This window comes from Aethalodelphis obliquidens, unplaced genomic scaffold (assembly GCF_003676395.1).
Source record: "Aethalodelphis obliquidens isolate GAN/ISIS:26980383/991018 unplaced genomic scaffold, ASM367639v1 scaffold87, whole genome shotgun sequence".
In the NCBI taxonomy this organism is placed as follows: Eukaryota; Metazoa; Chordata; class Mammalia; order Artiodactyla; family Delphinidae; genus Aethalodelphis; species Aethalodelphis obliquidens.
Window position 1 is genome coordinate 3931034 of NW_020838031.1, and position 18381 is coordinate 3949414.

An 18381-nucleotide genomic window follows, 5' to 3' on the forward strand; every position below is an offset into this window, starting at 1 on the left:
GGGAAGTGTTGCCTTAGTGAATATCCTCTTGGAAGTTTGCACAACTCCACACCTCTCTCTTCAGTAGGCAAGGCGTGTCTATTACTACAATATAAGATAATAGCTCCTGACAGATAAGCCTCCTAAGAGCAGACAAATCGATTGGTTCATATTTGGGCTTTTTCTCAACTTCAAGAGGCCCAAGCCGTAAGCAGCGGCACTTACCCAATCTGCTTCCAATTTGCACATTCTAAACACGATCTGGCTTTCAGGTAAAGGCATGATAAAAAAAAATCTTTTTTTCCGTAGAAATCTGCCTTTTATAAATGTCTTTAATTTTCTGGCTCCACATAAATCAGAACTATCCCAAGAATAACTCTTTTGAGTATTTTGGGTTTTTCACCATAGTCTCCAAGAAAATATCATACGATTTGACTCCCAAGTTGACAGAGATTCAAGTTGGCTGAATCCCATCTATTCAGTCCTAATTCCAGCCTGGGAAAGGAGAGTTACGGAGAATTGAGGTATTCTGCATCACATCTGGGCAGCAAAAGGAGACAGCAGAGGCAGGATTTAACCACGCCATCGAGGAATTTCTGTTACGGGCCTCGAAAGAGTAAGTCGTGCTTTGGGTCGTGCCTACTGGGCAGACTGGGCTGGGTCGGGGACTGGGGGTGGTACTGGCTGGCCCTCCTCTTAGCAGCAAAACGGTCAAGTAGAAGGAGCTTATCTGCAGCTTGCGTTTTCTTCTGACAACCCTTTACATCCTGTACCTTAACACTCCTCCTGTGATATCACCCCATCCAATGGCCAGCATCCTCTCACACTTGACGTCTCACCTGTAGAATGGATGGACAACAAGGCCTTACTGTGTAGCGCAGGGAACTATATTCAATGTCCTGGGATAAACCATAATGGACAACAATATAAAAAAGAATATATATATGTATAACTGAGTCATTTTGCTGTACAGCAGAAACTAACACAACACTGTAAATCAACTGTACTTCAATTAAAAAAAAAAAACAAAATACAAAAAGTCCAGCTGTCAGGACAAGTTCTTCCCAACCAACGTACAAAGCCGAGAATGTTATCCTTCCCAGGAGTCTTTGAATGCGAAGAAGTGTAAAACGTCTCCTGAAATTTCGTGGCTGACCCAGGCCTACCCCCATCTCAGCTGTTTCCAGTGAGAATCCAGCCTCTCCCCTGAAATGATACCTTCTAGTAAGAATGACCACGCATCACTTTTCTTTCTCTGTGGCAGGCACTACATTGAGTGCATTCTGTTCCTTAATTCTCTCAACATGAGGCCAAATAGTTGCTCCATTTTAGAAATAATGAGGAAAACAGCGTGAGGAGTGGTTAACTCCCAACGGCTGGATGGCAGAGCTGCTTTGACAGAAGCTGAGAGCGTGTGCTTTTCGTGACTCCGCATGCTTTCTGCCGGGAGCCCAGCCTGGCTGGGTAGCAGCGGTTCTCCCCCGGCAGCTGGAGCAGGTGGGTGTTGCAGGAGCCCCTCTCAGCTGCCCACAGGGGTGAGCGCCTCTGACCCTCTTCTTCCAGGACCCTCTAAAAACACAGGATCGGTGTCAGCCCTCGCCATGTGTCTCTGGAATCTGGGGCGAGATTTAATGGCTTCGTTCTCCACGCGGAATTCCGTCCTTCCTGCTCTTCTTCCCAGCACGATGTCTCTGCTCCTGGGCACCCGTCTCCTGCCCCTTTACATCAGCCTCTCTTCCTCGTAAGAACCACCCCTTGGCTACGGGGACGTAATAGGAAAATATATTTTTCTTAGAGGTTGTCTCGGTATTTCCTCAAAATCACATTATACATGTGTATATATCTGAATATATATATATGCACATAAATCTCTGCACACACACACAAATCTAAATAATACATATGCCACCTCGTGGTTAATGAGTAGAACTGTCCTCGTCATTTAAATGCCCTGACCAGGTGTTGCTTCCTGGAGAATGAGGAAATGTTGGCTGACATTAACATGACGATGTTCGCATGATTCTGTTTTATTTTTAATTTTAATTTTTTTTAATTTTTATTTAAGTATAGTTTATTTACAATATTGTGTTAGTTTCAGGTATACAGCACAGTGATTCAGTTATATACATATGTATATATATATAGCTATTCTTTTTCAGATTCTTTTCCATTACAGGTTATTACAAGATATTGAATATAGTTCCCTGTGCTATATAGTGCAGGTCCTTGTTGGTTATCTATTTTATGTATAGAAGTGTGTATCTGTTAATCCCAAACTCCTAATTTACCCCCCCCCCTCCCCTTTGGTAACTATAAGTTTGTTTTCTACATCTGTGACTCTACTTCTTTTTTTTTTTTTTTTGCGGTACGCGGGCCTCTCAGTGTTGTGGCCTCTCCCATTGCGGAGCACAGGCTCTGGACGCACAGGCTCAGCGGCCGTGGCTCACGGGCCCAGCCACTCCGCGGCATGGGGGATCTTCCCGGACCCGGGCACGCACCCGTGTCCCCTACATCGGCAGGCGGACTCTCAACCACTGCACCACCAGGGAAGCCCTCTACTTCTATTTTGTAAATAGGTTCATTTGTACCATTTTTTTAGATTCCACAGTTAAGTGATATCATATGATATTTGTCCTTCTCTGTCTGACTTACTTCACTCACTATGACAATTTCTAGGTCCATCCATGTAGCTGCAAATGGCACTATTTCATTCTTTTTTATGGCTGAGTAGTATTCCACTGTATATATGTACCACATCTTCTTTATCCATTCATCTGTCAATGAATATTTATTTTGCTTCCATGTCTTGGCTATTGTGAATAGTGCTGCTATGAACATTGGGGTGCATGTATATTCTCAAATTGTAGTTTTCTCCAGTTATATGCCCAGGAGTGGGCTCACAGGATCGTACGGTAGTTCTATTTTTAGATTTTTAAGGAACCTCCATACTGTTCTCCATAGTGGCTGTACCAATTTAGATTCCCACCAACAGTGTAGGAGGGTTCCCTTTTCTCCACACCCTCTCCAGCATTTGTTATTTGTAGACTTTTTTTTTAATTTATTATTTTTTTTGGCTGCATTGGGTCTTCGTTGCTGCACGTAAGCTTTCTTTAGCTGTGGAGAGCGGGGGCTACTCTTTGTTGTGATGCGCGGGCTTCTCATTGCGGTGGCTCCTCTTATTGTGGAGCACGGGCTCTACGTGTGTGGGCTTCAGAAGTTGTGGTGTGTGGGCTCAGTAGTTGTGACGCACGGGCTTAGTTGGTCTGTGGCATGTGGGATCTTCCCAGACCAGGGATCAAACCCATGTCCCCTGCATTGGCAGGTGGGTTCTTCACCATTGCACCACCAAGGAAGTCCCTGTAGACTATTTAATGATGGCCATTCTGACTGGTGTGAGGTGGTATCTGACTGTAGTTCTGATTTTCATTTCTCTAATAATTAGTGATATTAGACATCTTTTCAGGTGCCTACTGGCCATCCGTATGTCTTCTTTGGAGAAATGTGTCACATGATTCTCTTTTATTAACAATGTGCAACAGACTTCTGAATCATCAGGTAACTGAATAGTGAAACTGACTGTCCCATGGCAGTCAATGTGAAGAAGGTGGACCCGCCACTTTAGCCCTCAACAAATTTAGCATCCGGTAGAACACCTCACAGTAACAGGCACCGTGATGAGCCCTGGGGATGTAAAATTGAAAAGACCTGGTTCCTAATCTCATAGAGAGAATCTTCAGACGAGACAGAGGAGCTAAGCCTTGCAGGGTAAGAGGAACATCGCCACCGTGGTCTTAGGGCAGCAAAAAGGGCAGTTGCCACAGAGAAGATGGCCCACTTCCTTATGAGTTGAAATTGGTTCTGCATTTTTGTCTTTTTTAAATTTGTAAATGTTTGCTGTCTCAAGCTACATTTGAAGCCCTGGAATGGAAAAAATCTAGCCTGTGTTCTCTCGTGCCCCATGTTGGCATTGAGCAGAGTCATCTGCTTGCAGCCGAGCTGTAAGCCCAAAGGCAGGCTGCTTCTGTGCGCATAGGAGTGTTATGGAGAGACCCTGGAGGTGCTCTGAGGATGAGCTAACAGCAATGAGGCCAAAGCGTTGTGTAGGTAAAAAGAGATGGTAAGAGAGATGCAGGAATTCCTCATCACAACCTAATGAAGGAGAAAAGTACAAGAGAAGGCCAGGCTTCCAGAATAGCTTTCAGATCCCAGTAGCACTCCAGGAAGGGGCTGAGAAAACATGAAAATCCACCATGTGACAATGACCACATCCAACAGTGGCCAGGGAGCCACGGGGTGGACACGGGGGAAAGCAGGGTGCAGGGTGATGCCCTGCCCTGGCCAGAGGCCCATGGGGCTCTGGTGCTCATGCAGGTGTTTTGGAGAACACACTGCCTGGCCAGGGATCACCTCGTTCCCAGCAGGCAAACGTGGACTCAAATATATGACCATCCCTAGTATTCAGCGTGCAAATGGAAATGACAGGAGAGTGGGGCTCGCATATCAGACAAAGCAGGCTTTAAAACAAAGACCATAAAGAAAGTAAAGAAGGACACGATATGATGATAAAAGGATCAATAAGAGAAGAGAATATTACACTTGTCAATCAACATATATGCACCTGATATAGGAGCACCCAAATATACAAAACAAATACTTACGGACATAAAGGGAGAAATTGATGGGAATACAACAGTAGGAGATCTAACACCCCACTCGCATCAGTGGACAGATCTTCTAGACAGAAAATCAATAAGGCAACAGAGGTCCTAAATGATACAGTAGAACAATTAGACTCAATTGATCTTTTCAGGCCATTACATCCCAAAACACCAGAAGATGCATTCTTTTCAAGTGCACGTGGAACATTCTCTAGGATTGACCAGAGTGCTTGGGATGTGTGTGGCCAGTCATCTTCCTCCCCCAGTTAAGGTTCCACTTCTGCTAAAATCCCCACTCAAGCTTCCTGCATGTTGTTACAGAGCCTTGGTCGGAGATGCCTGGGTGGGGCGGGATTGTTGAGCGTTGAGCAAATGGGAGGTGATGTCACTAGTAAGAAGCAGAGCACAGCTCTGAACCTCAGACATGTGTTCTAGCATCTGCTTTTAAAACCTTGTTTTTATGAATATCTTAATAAATACATAAGTAATAATCCATGAAAAATAGATACCTTCAGGGATTCTTTAAACATTCTATGAGGGCTTCCCTGGTGGCGCAGTGGTTGAGAGTCCGCCTGCCGATGCAGGGGACACGGGTTCGTGTCCCGGTCCGGGAAGATCCCCCATGCCGCGGAGTGGCTGGGCCCGTGAGCCATGGCCACTGAGCCTGCGCGTCCGGAGCCTGTGCTCCGCAGTGGGAGAGGCCACAGCAGTGAGAGGCCCGCGTACCACAAAAAAAAAATTCTGTGGATTCTTTGCCTCGGAACTTTTTAAATTATAAAAATGTGTTGTGTCATTTCCGACGTCTCACAATTGCTGTGCTGTGGTCGATTGCCCATCATTTGGTTCTTATCTCGCTATGTTGTAATTTTCTATCCACCTTTCTCAATCGTCCATGAGAGTTCATTTCCTGGCAGGCCCCTGTTCTCAGCTTGGCACACATAAGTCAGTGCTAAAGTTTTGATTGAATGAATGAATAAATGGACACCATGTTTGGTATGGTAGTGGCAGGGTCCTGGGCTTGTAATAAGGTTCTCAGCTAAGCCAAGTTGGTCTTAATCATTTTTCACCCAAGGGAGTCCATACCCTTCTAAGTTGTGTCCATAGTCACTGAACTTCTGTTCCCACCCTCAGAAATGCCCAGTATGCATGGCTGCTTTCATATTCTGGACAATTAATTTACAAACTGATGTAAATTCTCATCTTCTCTCATTTCCAAAGGATAGGGACAGGCTTAGTCCTGTTTTGCAGAATGAGATGCAAAAAACCAAGCTTTTTCCCCTTCTCCCTGTGCCGTCAGCTCTGGGCTGAGTTCAGTGCCGCCCACCTGGGTCCCGAGCTTCCAGCTTCCTCTGCCGGGATCAAGAGTGATCTAGGCTGCAGACTCTACTAGAAACTCAGCTGAGGAGGCTCAAGGCTTCTGAGAATCCTGCACACGTGCTAAATTATTTTCAGTTAGGTCCTGGCTCTCCAAACTGGCACACCAACAAACAGGGCTTCTGCTCCCTGTGGCACAAGAACACTTTAGAGAGTAGAATGCCAAGCATGTAAATGACGAGCCCCCAGATCTGGGAAATCAGAGGCTAGGGGATCCTAGGAACCGTGGCAAAGATAAAGAGATGAGAGGAGGTGCAAATGTCCTGGTCTCTGTGAAGCAGGTGGTGAGAATCAGGGAACGCTGGCTGGGTTGCAGGTGGCTGGAGAGAAGGCGTGCGATGTGATGTGACTTTTTCCAATGTCCTGCGACCTGACAGCCCAGGGAATCTGGGTAGGAGAGCACAGGAGGAAAAGAGAAAAGATGAGGAAAGCTTGTAGTTGAGTTACACATTGCCTTGAAGAGACTGCATATCATTTGAGCAAAATTTACTTCTAGTTAAATCAGATCCTCCTTTCCCAGCCACTCCTGGGAAGTTTCCAAACATGACCCAGCATTGGTGTTCAGGATTGCTTTTAGCCTGAGCAAAGAAAGAAGACATTCTCTGAGTGAATTCTTTAAATTCAGAAGACTTTCTGACCTAGAATCTTAACTCCCAAAAGAAAAGAAAGAAGCAAGATCTCAAGGGGGCCGGGAAGGCATATTGGAGGGCGGGTATTCATTTCCCCTGGACAGAAGAGCAGTCCTCTTGGAGGCAGGGTAGAACCAGGAGAGATTTGGGAACGGGGAGGGAAGGGAGCACACACCCAAGCCAGCCCCATCCTTCTTGGGATAAGTTGGGGTGACCGATGCCATCGTTGGGAGCATGACAATGATGTCTCACTTGTGTCTTTACAATCTGCAAAGCACTTGTGTGCACAGCTCATTCCATGCCCTCGTCACACACCAGGGAGGTGAGACAGGTCGGAATCAGGCATCATCACCCCACAGTGAATGGTTTCCCCACCTCTACCTCCAAAGCACTGACCAGATAGCGTTCTGGCTACTTTCCCCAAAGCGCTCATGTGGTGTTGGGGCATTTTTTTTTTTAAGAGTGCAGATGTTAATTCCAAACTCCTAATTTATCTACCCCTCTGCCCCGCCCCGCCCTGCACTACCCACTTTGGTGACCATAAGCTTGTTCTCTATGCCTGTGAGTCTATTTCTGTTTTGTAAATAAGTTCATTGATATCATTTTTTTAAAATTCCACATATAAGTGATATCATATGGTGTGTGTCTTTCTTTGTCTCACTGACTTAGCTTAGTATGATAATGTCTGGGTCCATCTATGTTGCTACAAATGGTATTATTTCACTCTTTTCTGTGACTAATATTCCATTGTGTATAGGTACCACATCTTCTCTATCCATTCCCCTGTTGATGGACGTTTAAGTGCTTCCATGTCTTCGCTATTGTAAATAGTGCTGCTCTGAACATCGGGGTGTGTGCACCTTTTAGAATTAGAGTTTTCTCCAGATATATGCCCAGGAATGGGATCACAGGATCGTATGGTAGTTCTATTTTGAGTTTTATTAGGGAACCTCCATACTGTTCTCCATAGTGGCTGTACCAGTTTACATTCCCATCAGCAGCGTAGGAGGGTTCCCTTTTCTCCACACCCTCTCCAGCATTTATTACTTCCAGACTTTTAATGATGGTGGGCATTGTTGATACTTGGCTAGAGGACTCAGGAATACCTAAATTTGATCCACCAAGCAAATCCCTTCCTCCCTCCTGACCCCCTCAGGGAGATGTACAGATAAGGGATAAGGGATGAGAGACCCCAGGCCCACTCTATTTTTAGCTGGGCTTCTTTGGGGCTTCAGCACAAGGATGAGCTTCCAGGTCATGGTGGGGACTTCTCCCACTCCCCAAGCATAAATCCAGCCTTCAACTCCAAGCAAAAGCCCATTGATTTGTGAAGAAGAGAAAAGAGCAAGAGACTCCGTCCCAGCGGGGCGGGGGGGGGCTCTGCCTTTCTGTCTCTAGCCAGGAGAGCGCAGGGTGGAGTGAGCCAGGAGCAGGAATAATCAGAGGGTGGCCCAAACGGGACTTCTTAAAACCTGGTGGCCTCACCCACTGGCAAAGGAGACCCAGTCAGTGTCCTGGAAACCAGCTCTCTGGGATTAGAACTGGGGAGAGGGAGAAGGGGAGGTGTCTTCTCCTCTGTATTTGTACACTAACCCATGAGGGTGTTGAGGGCAGCCTCCAGCCTTAACCGTCCTTAAAGCTCTGTTTCCATCCTGATCGCTGTGTGGCACACAGTATGCTCGAAGAGATTTCTCCTTTCTAAAAGGACGTGGGGCTCCGATTTCACGGCTAGTAAGTGGCAGCTCTGGAACTTGGACTCAGGGGTTTGAATTAGGTGTGATTTACTTTACATGAAGCCGCTCTGCCATATGGCATCTTTCAGGGCAGGTAGAAACGTGACCCTTGGGTTCAGGAGTGCGTGAGTCTCCTGAAGATGAACGCACACTTTTTGTGTGTGCATTTGCTGGGGAAAAGCTCCCTGGGTTTCAAACGGGTCTCCTTCCCCCTTTTCTGAATGGATAGAATCCTCAAGACCACCTTGTGTTCACATTTTCCCCTTTGGAAGGTGTCCAGCCTGTAGTTTCAAATCAGGAGAATTGACTCACATAGGAATGTATTTTTTCTAACTTGAAAAAAATAAAGCAAATAACTTTTCAGACCTAAAATATCTCTGTCAAGTGAGAATGACATGGGAATGTCATGAAGACGATTGAAAGACAGATGCTTTTGGACACTAATCCCCACCAGTAACTATATTACCTTAGAGGATCACCTAAATAGTTGCTTTAAAGGCTCAATACGTTACCAAATCTGAGCTGGAAAACAAATAAAAGAACTAGTAATATTAGAATTATGCCCCAAAGGGTTTTTTCAGATTTTTTTTTCAATTGTTTGTGGTGGTGGTTAGCGGAGAATTTGGAGATATGGGAGGAAGAGAAGAAAGCCTTCAGTGATTTAGTGAATTTTTCATATTTGTTACTTAAAATGAGTATTAATCAGGATAAGGTTGATTGTGCTGCTCTAATGAATAATCCCCAAATCGCAGGGGTTTAAAGCCACAAAAGTTTATTTCTGCTTATACTACAGTCGCCGCTGGCTAGCAGGGGCGTCTGCTCTTCAGAATTGCTAAGGGACCCAGGCCGACGGGGGCTCCCTCATTCTAGGACGCCACCCGCTTCACACAAGACTTCAGAGTTGACTGCAGCAAGGTCATTTCTGCTCATGGTCTTTTACCTAGAGCAAGTCACATGGCCAAGCCCAGCATCAAGAGAGGCGGGGATGTGCACCCAGAAGTGAGCCCTGGGTGGTATTTAACCCCCAAATCCTGTCTCAGGCATCCTTTTCTATTGTGAGCTGACTTCCAAATTGCCATGTGGCATAGAAAAGAACAAACACAAGGGTTTATGCCCCTCATCTAAATAACCATTTTTTATCTGACCTGAAGTTGAACAACCATATTTACACCACAGACTTAAAACTTCCTCTACAAAGGATACAGGTCTAAAATCTGTGGAAAGAAAATGTTTGTTTGGGAAGAATTTATTTATTTATTTATCGTATAGTTGATTTACAATGTCAGGTTAATTTCAGGCGTACAGCTCAGTGATTCAGTTATACATATATAACTGAATGTTATAACTTCAGTTATAACATATATAACTTCAGATTCTCTTCCTTTTTAGGTTATTACAAATTAGAGTAGAGTTCCCTGTGCTCTACAGTAGGTCCTTCTTGGTTATCTATTTTATATACAGTAGTGTGTATCGATTAATCCCAAACTCCTGATTAATCCGCACCCCCCCGTTACCCCTTTGGTAACCATAAGTTTGTTTTCTATGCCTGTGAGTCTGTTTCTGTTTTGTAAATAAGTTCATTCGTATCATTTTTTTAGATCCACATAAAAGTGATATGGTGGTATTGGCCTTTCTCTGTCTGGCTTACTTAGTATGATAATCTCTAGGTCCATCCGTGTTGCTGCAAATGACATTATTTCGTTTGGGAAGAATTTATTAACCAGTGCCTCCAACTAGTTCAGGAATCTAATCTGTGAGAAAGCACATTGGTGGCAGCCCACCTCAAGAGGTTGAGTGAAAATTAAAATGTTCAAGCTACAGTTGTCTCTTAAAATGTGTGTCCACAGATTTCACAGTGCTGAGTTTCTGAAGAAGTGCATTACGTTTAAAGTGTAGATACTCTGTAAGGTGCTTTAACACACGTTGGTCACTTTCAGACCATCAATGAACCCCTTTAAAACACCATGGTGCTGCACTGGCTTGGGCAGCGGGGGATAATTGAAAAGGATGTGGAGAAAATTGGCTTTGCCCCTGCTCAAGAGTGACACCCAAACTTGTGAAGCGTTCCATATTTGGGGGAGAAGATGAATAAAGTTTCGTGAACGGATGGTGACGATGGCTGCCCAACAATGAACGTACTTAATGCCACTGAATTGTACGCTTAGTGGTTAAAATGGTAAATGTTATGTGTATTTTACCATGATAAAAAATATCATGTTAAACGGATAATATTTTGGATATATTCAGTTAAATAAAATATATTATTAGTATTTAAAAAAAAAGTTGGTTAAACACAGCTGGGGCAGACGACTGCCTTGCAGTAACAGATTGTGCTATAAAAAGGCAGAGGATGACTGCCCAACAATTATAACACTTTATTTTGAGCACTTTATTTTGAGTAATACATGACAAGTATGGGCCCACTCACTGCAGACGTAGTAACTCACTTGCCCCTTACAAGAACGCTGATGGAGTTATTATTCTTGCCATTGGACAGATGAAGAAACAGAGCCTTAAAGAGGTTGACTCTGGTCCAAGGTCACATGGCTGCTAAGAGACGGGTGAGGATCAAAGCCAGGTCGGCTGGCTCCCAAGCCCTTGGCTTTGCCCAGCCCCAGTGCGCAAAGTTGAGGATGCCCATGAAAATGGCCAGTAGCAGCCATGAATCCAGGATGGTGTCGAGGCTAGCGTGGTGGCCTGGGTCGGCCAGGCAGGTGACAAAGTCAAGGGTCATTAGACCTGCATTGCTGTGAGCCCTGCTTGGTTCCCAGGCACGCATCTCAGCCGCGTCCTCGGGAATGGAGGTGGGTATAAAGTTCAGAGAAATGATCGGGCTCAGACCAAAGATAGAGGGACCCTCTTTTGTGGTGGGTTTACTTCTTTACTGGTGGAAGTCTACCGTCCACAGGATCCGTGAACACGTGCAGTGCTCTCACGTGAGTTCTGAGCAAGCCCATCCCTGGGGGCTGTAGGTTTCACTCTTCACACTGGCAGGAGGAGTCGGGAAGCAGCAGGTCAGTGCAGCCCACCATTGACTGGGCAGTGTGTCTGTGCGGGGCGCAAGAGCCATTGGACTGGTCCATTGGGAGTCGCTCACCCAATGGACCAGGGCTACACCCTGACCCTCTGCTGATATCAGAGGTGAAAACAAAAGCTTTGGTGAGCAACCCAAGTCCCACTGGGAGGGCTGGGGCTAAGAGAACTCACGCCCACCTGCACTCCCCCGCCGACCTGCTCCCTCCCATGCCCACCTGTACTCCCCAAGTCCCTGAGGCTGGAGTTCAGAGCCAGCCCAGGGGCGAGCGGACACCATCTGACCAACACCCATCCTTCCTCAGACAGCCACCACTTCCCTGTGTGCAGACACCTCCCCGCATGTTTCCTCATTTTATCCTCACAGAATTCCCGAGACAGTGATGATGACACAACTATGCAAGTGTGAGTCTGAGGTCACAGTGTAAAATCCAGAGTTGCAGCTGTGACGGGAGGGATAGAAAGCATTTAAACACAAAGTGCTATTTCTTTTCACGGCACGAGCACAACTTCTTTCTGTTATTATAGCTTCTCATTTAAAAGCTTTCAAGGAATTCCTGAAGGCTTCAGATGATAAAGAGGAACTAGGCTGGGTTTATCCTCCTGTGGAAATTGTCTGTCCTCTTGTCTGTCAGCCCAGCTGGACTGCAAGTCTTGTGAAAGCTGAGGCTGTGGCTTTTTCCTTTGATTTTCATTGCCTGTTCCCTGAGTTCCACAGCATTGCTCCTCCTGGAAACGTTCCCCAAGGAATACGCCCCCACCCCCTCACCACACTCAGGTCTTAGCCTTTTCAAAGATGCCTTTCCTAACCTCTGCGTTCACTATTGTTCTCCTATCCCCAGCCTCCTCCCCTATCTCTATCATTCCTATGTTTTGTTCTGACATACATTTTAACCATGTGTTTGTTTGTTGTCCTTCTCTCCCTACTAGAATATCAGCTCCACGAGGGCAGGGATTTTTTTTTAATAGATTTATTTATTTTATTTATTTTTGGCTGTGTTGGGTGTTCGTTGCTGCACGCGGGCTTTCTCTAGTTGAGGTGAGCGGGAGCTTCTCATTGCGGTGGCTTCTCTTGTTGCAGAGCGTGGGCTCTAGGCACGCGGGCTTCAGTAGTTGCGGCACACGGGCTCAGTAGTTGTGGCTTGCGGGCTCTAGAGTGCAGGCTCAGCAGTTGTGGTGCACGGGCTTAGTTGCTCCATGGCATGTGGGATCTTCCCGGACCAGGGCTCAAACCCATGTCCCCTGCATTGGCAGGCGGATTCTAACGACTGGGTCACCAGGGAAGCCCAAGGGCAGGGGGTTTTGTCTGTTTGGTTCACTGCTGTAATCCCAGTGCCTAGGACAGGGACATTGAACGAATGAACGAATGAATGAATGATTATATAAATGTGTGTAGCACAGCTCTTGGCCCCAAACAATCTATGTACTGAGACGTTTCCATTTCTGATTTTTCCACTGAGCTGCAAACATACAGTAGCTTCAGTTGCCAATCTAACAGTCCCACTTGGCTGTCTAAGAAGAGTGACCAAACAACACGGCCTTAGAAACTCTGACTGCCACCCACCGGTCTCCCCCCACCGTCCTGACTCTGTCTTCCCCATCTCAGGTACAGGTACCATCATCCACCCAGATGCTCAAACAAAAATATCAGGCACTATCCTTAACACCTTCCCTTCCCCTACGCTCACGTCCAATCCATCAGCACAACCTGGTGGCTTTACGTCCAAGATGAATCCCCGCTGTGTTAAGTTCTCTCCATCCAGGCTACCGTTCTAGTCCAAGCCAAGCTACTAGAACTTCTTGCCTTGATTATACACAGTCTCCTAGCTATTCTCTTTGTACTCGTGTCTTTCTATAACCTCTACCTTCTAAAGCAGATAGAATGATCTTTGAAAAATGCAGATTGAATGACATCACTTCCCTGCAGAAAATTCTTCCCATGGCTCAGTCTATCACAGCAGGTAGACTGACCCCAGCTCCTTGCCAGGACCTCCAAGGCCCCTCACTGCAGGCCCTGCCTCTACCCCACCTGCTGTCACACACCCTGTCCCATTCTCCCTGTCTCACCCCGTTCCCTGCACTCCACCCACAAGTTTCTGGAGCACGACAGCTCCTTCCCGCCTAAGGACCATCGTTCTTACTCTTCCCTCTGCCTCCAGACCTTCACAAAGCTGGCTTCTTTCCATGCTGTCTCACGGTAATGCTATCCACCCCCCCCCCATGTGGGACCTTCCCTGACCCCCCATCTAGATCACATCACCTTCAGCCCTGTCGCTCTCTCATATCACCCTCTGCTGCATTTCTTTGTTTCTTAGCACTTACCACTGTCTAAAATTATCATGTAAGTTTATTTATTTGCGTGTGTATTTCCTGTCTCTCCCCCCCGGCCCTCCCCCCAAGACAACATGTAAATTCATTTCCATGCAAGTGTGAGCTTTGTCTGTAAAATGCCTAGAACCATGGCAGGCTCATCATAGGTGACCGAGAGGATGCATACGCAGCCAATCAGTGGCAGAGGGACTGGAGTTCATGGGCAGGAAGCCCAGTAGCTGGGAGACCCTGGTACCCGGGTCTTACACTAACATGTAAGACTGAGCTGGATGTTAGAAGAACCCATCAGTAAGGACCTGGGGTTTAGACAGGTGCTCAGTCCCTTACAGGCTGGAGCTTCGAGACCCAGACAGGGCAACCAGACATTTGGGGAGGGGGGTACCAAGGTAGGGGCAGAACTGGCCAGAAATCTAACTGACAGCGAAGCCCCACCACAGGGGAAGGTACAGATCAAGTAAACGTTGGTCCCCAGAGTGGGGATCCCAGGTTAGTGCTTCACGCTTTTAAAAGGCAGGGTCGCGATTTGTACTTCCCTGGCTGGCTTTGTGACTCTCTTTTCTTCTCCCTAACTGAAAGATGTCCTGTTCTGATCCTACCAGGCCATTTGTGATCAGCTAATTTACCAACTGCCATGGCCACCTATGTCTTGGCATGACCCTCAAAAGAGTCGATATGCACTAAAATAGCCCCGTTAGTAAATAGCTTCCTGTTTCAGGGGCCAAACGAAATCAGAACTAACTAGTATCAACTGTCTGCTTAGCACACGCATGTAACCGTATAATCTCACACGATGCTCAAACAGGGAGAGAGCGAAAGAAACATCAATCTAAAGGAGTCTTGTTTGACTGTCCGTGGTGACCAACAGCTTCCTGGGTATAAACACTCATGTTGCTGGGTTCACGTCTCCAAAACAGTCAGCAGGCAGACGGTCTTGTCTGTTGAATAACAGTCCTGGGTCTGTCAGTTTGGCTGCCAACCTGGTTTGTAAATTCTCTCCTCTGAAGATTGCACAATTGTCCTCAGTTTGTGACGATGTGGGCTGGCTCACGGCTGCTAATGGGTCGGCCTCTCGCTCAGTGACTCAGCACTGCTCCAGTCGCAGGGCAGACTTCCTCCTCCCTGAATCTGCTGGAGGAAAATGATGCCTTTCTCTGTGAGTTTGTCCCTTCTGGTGCCTGCTGAGAACTCGTGACCTCATGCACTGTGTAAAGCCTTCCATCTTCAGAGAACCCACTCCTGCTTTTTGCAACAGCACGGAGGGGTCTTGAGGGTGTTGGGCTAAGTGAGATAAGTCAGACAGAAAAAGACAAATACTGTATGATCTCACTTGTATGTGGAAGCTAAAAAAGCTGAACTTAAGGTATAGGGAGAAAGATGGTGGTTGCCAGGGTCTTGGCAGGTGGGGGAAATGGGGAGAAGTTGGTTCATCTTCCAGCTAGAAGATGAATAAGCTCTGGGGACTTAATGGACAACATAGTGACTATAATTAACTGTATCCTATACTTTAAAGTTGTTAACAGAATAGATGTTAAATGTAATCACCACACACAAAAAATAATAATTACGTGAGGGGTTGGTGGTGTTAACTAACATTATTTTGGTGATCGTCTCACAATAAATATGTGTCTCAAATCCAGGGCTTCAAAATCATCCCTGGTGTCATTAGATGTCTTTCCATTATGATATATATACCACTTACGAGTAGGGATTGTGGCTTATGCCATTAACTAATTATGTTACTAATTACTTATTTATTAAATAATTTATTACCCCCAATTGATAAAAGATTTGCGGTAGCTCACACAAATGAATATAATCTAAGAAGATAAGATTAACAGTTGAAGTAGCTCAAGTGAAAGAGGAAACAAGAAAAGCAGGGGTATTTTCTCATCCCTAACACCCCCGATGGTGTCTCACCGTAGACACTCATAGGTACTCTGATTCTGCTAATAGTCTATGGAGGACAAGACATTGTAAAGATATGGTTCCTTCCATCTGTATATCATTTTATAATGTTAAAGGTATTCACATGTATTACATCATGGGGACTAATGCATTCACAGGAATATATTTTTGATCTTTATTTTATAGATAAGGAAATCGAGACTCAGAGACGTGAAGTGACTTGGCCATGTACACTGGCTGTAAGTGGGAAGCTGGCGCTTAAAATCCAACTTTCCTGATTCAAAATTTGGTGCCCCATCTGCTGGAAGAGCAAAGTTTATATAAAAAGGAAGAGACATGGAGAATGAGAACATTCCTGGAAACTGAGGTAAGGGTACCAACAAGCCAGGAGAAGAGGAAAGAATCAGTTATGGGTGAGGAACTAACACAGTAACCTCAAGTCCTTCCAAAAGAAGATGTCTACATAAGAGTGGAATGACCCTTACCGGGGATGGAACAGAATAAAAGAACCTGAGCTATGCTGAGGGGCTGCTGATGGTACCGGGGTGCGGGGGGGGGGAGCTGGAAAGCACTGCAACCTAGGGCCATCACAGATTTACGACATTGATTATCACAAGTCTGTAGCCAATTGGCACTATTGGTACTTGCCTTCAATCAGACTGTGATTTGACAGTTCTAGAGCATGAAAAAGCAATGAAAAGTCTGTTGACGGTCTAATTCCTCACACGTCTGCTCTGAATGATGCAAGTGGGAGGCAGAAAAGGTGAGCTGGATCAATGATCCATCCGCATGATGTCCTGTTGAAAGAATTATTAGTAGCACCATGATAAAGAAAAGTTTCCACTGGCATCTAAAAGGAAATATTGCCAATATTTGGGACAAAGTTTTCGTAGTTCGATTGAAACCTCTACTCTTTTCTGGGCATTCTCTCCCCCAGAGTCCTATAGGTGAAGGGAGGTATCTACTAACCAGACCAACTGGCAGGCAGAGCTTCCTCGGGTGCTCTTTCACTCCTGGTACCCTGGGAACGTTGTGAAGCTGGAGGTGATGTACCCAGCACGCCAACCAGCACCGTGCCCCACCAGCATCCTCACATCTTGTCTGCTCGCAGAGAAACGGACCCCAGTGCCTTCTATGAGACCGCGGTCATCCTTCTTTCCTCAGAGAGCCCGCCCGCATCTTGAATAGGATAAACATTTTTTAAATCGTTAATAAATTTATTCAAAATTAGAGTAATAATGGAATTTATTTAAATTTAGAGTAGCAGAGCAATGAGGATCATAATTAAAATCCAAATATGGAAACATCAGTTGCACATATTTTCACTCAGTATTGAGCTAGGTACTGCAGCGTATACCCAAGTAGAGTCTAGTGGCAGGGGACAGGTGGTCCTTGCCCTTGAGGGGATTAGAGTTCAGCTAGACAGTCACTCGTCCCCAGCCTGCTCCTGCTTTGGGACTTGGACCAGCTAATGCCTCAGACTACACGACTGCATTTAACTTAGGTTCTGGTTATGTCCGCAGACTCTGCCCTCCTTGACCCCCCGCCCCGGGGAAGGATGCGATAACCAAACTCGAACAAGGGAGAAAGCAGAGACAGCAGAGCACTGGAAGCTGCATCGGGTAGCGTGAGCCATACCTGTCTAGTAATTCAGAGGACCAAGGGATGATGCAGATGGAATCAGCGGGAAAGGTGGCTTAAAGGAGGAGCAGAGGCAGAGAGACCCGTGCTAGAATTCCAGCCCCTTTCCTTACTGTGTGTGTGACCTTGGAAACCTCACTCGACCTTTTATGACTCAGTTTCTCCATCAAACACAAATCAAGTTGTGATGGCAGCTTTAAAAGAGATGGCAGAGGGTTTCATATATAGAAAGCATTACAAGACAGGAAATTAAAACCAAGCTGGGGATTCGCTCCTTGTGACAACTCTGCACTGGGGAAGCATTTATTTTTAGACTTTCTAAACCTTTGCAATTTATGTCAGAGGATTCGGGGAAAGAGCGTAGACTTTCCCTTTGGGATGAAATGAGCTCCAAAGCGTGAGTCATCCCTTGACCTGTGCGATCTGCTTCGTATGTTCGGATCAATGTTCCACAGGGCATTTCCCTGCTTCCTGGCCAAATTCACAGCTGGGGGAGTGGGAGAAACACTAGGGACCTCTTCCAGGAAGACCGCTGAGTAATTGTGACCAGGTGCATCCTGGGGTGATGGCGGCCCTGGGAGGAGCGGCCGCCTTAGTGCATCAGCTAAACCGTGAGGATGGGGGCGGTCAGATCAGGGGATGGGGCAGGGGGAGGAAGTAAGCAGACTGTCCTGGGCACAGAACAAGGAGTCTGGGGAATTGAGAGATGATTCTCAATCCTCTCCCTATTCTCAGGTCATCAGAGATTGGTACTCTGGGCTCTTCATGGAGTTTTGCACCCCCGGTCTAACTGTGTGACTGATTTCTCTGGGGCTAAAATGCAATCTGCTGGTCTAGCCTGATATGACATCCAGTGCCCACCCAGCTGCCCTAAGCGATGAGCCCACAAAACTGAACAGGTTCTTGTTAACCCATCAGGGCTTTACACATAGTCGTAAAACGATGGTTCAGACCAGGTTCACAGCAGCCCTACACACCTCTTCATAGTGACTTAGACCCTGTTAGTATGAATTTAATGTTGGCTCCAATGACATAGTTTTGTTCCTAGATTCTCTATACTACAGAGAAAAGCCAAAGTGCTACAACAGGAAAACAAAA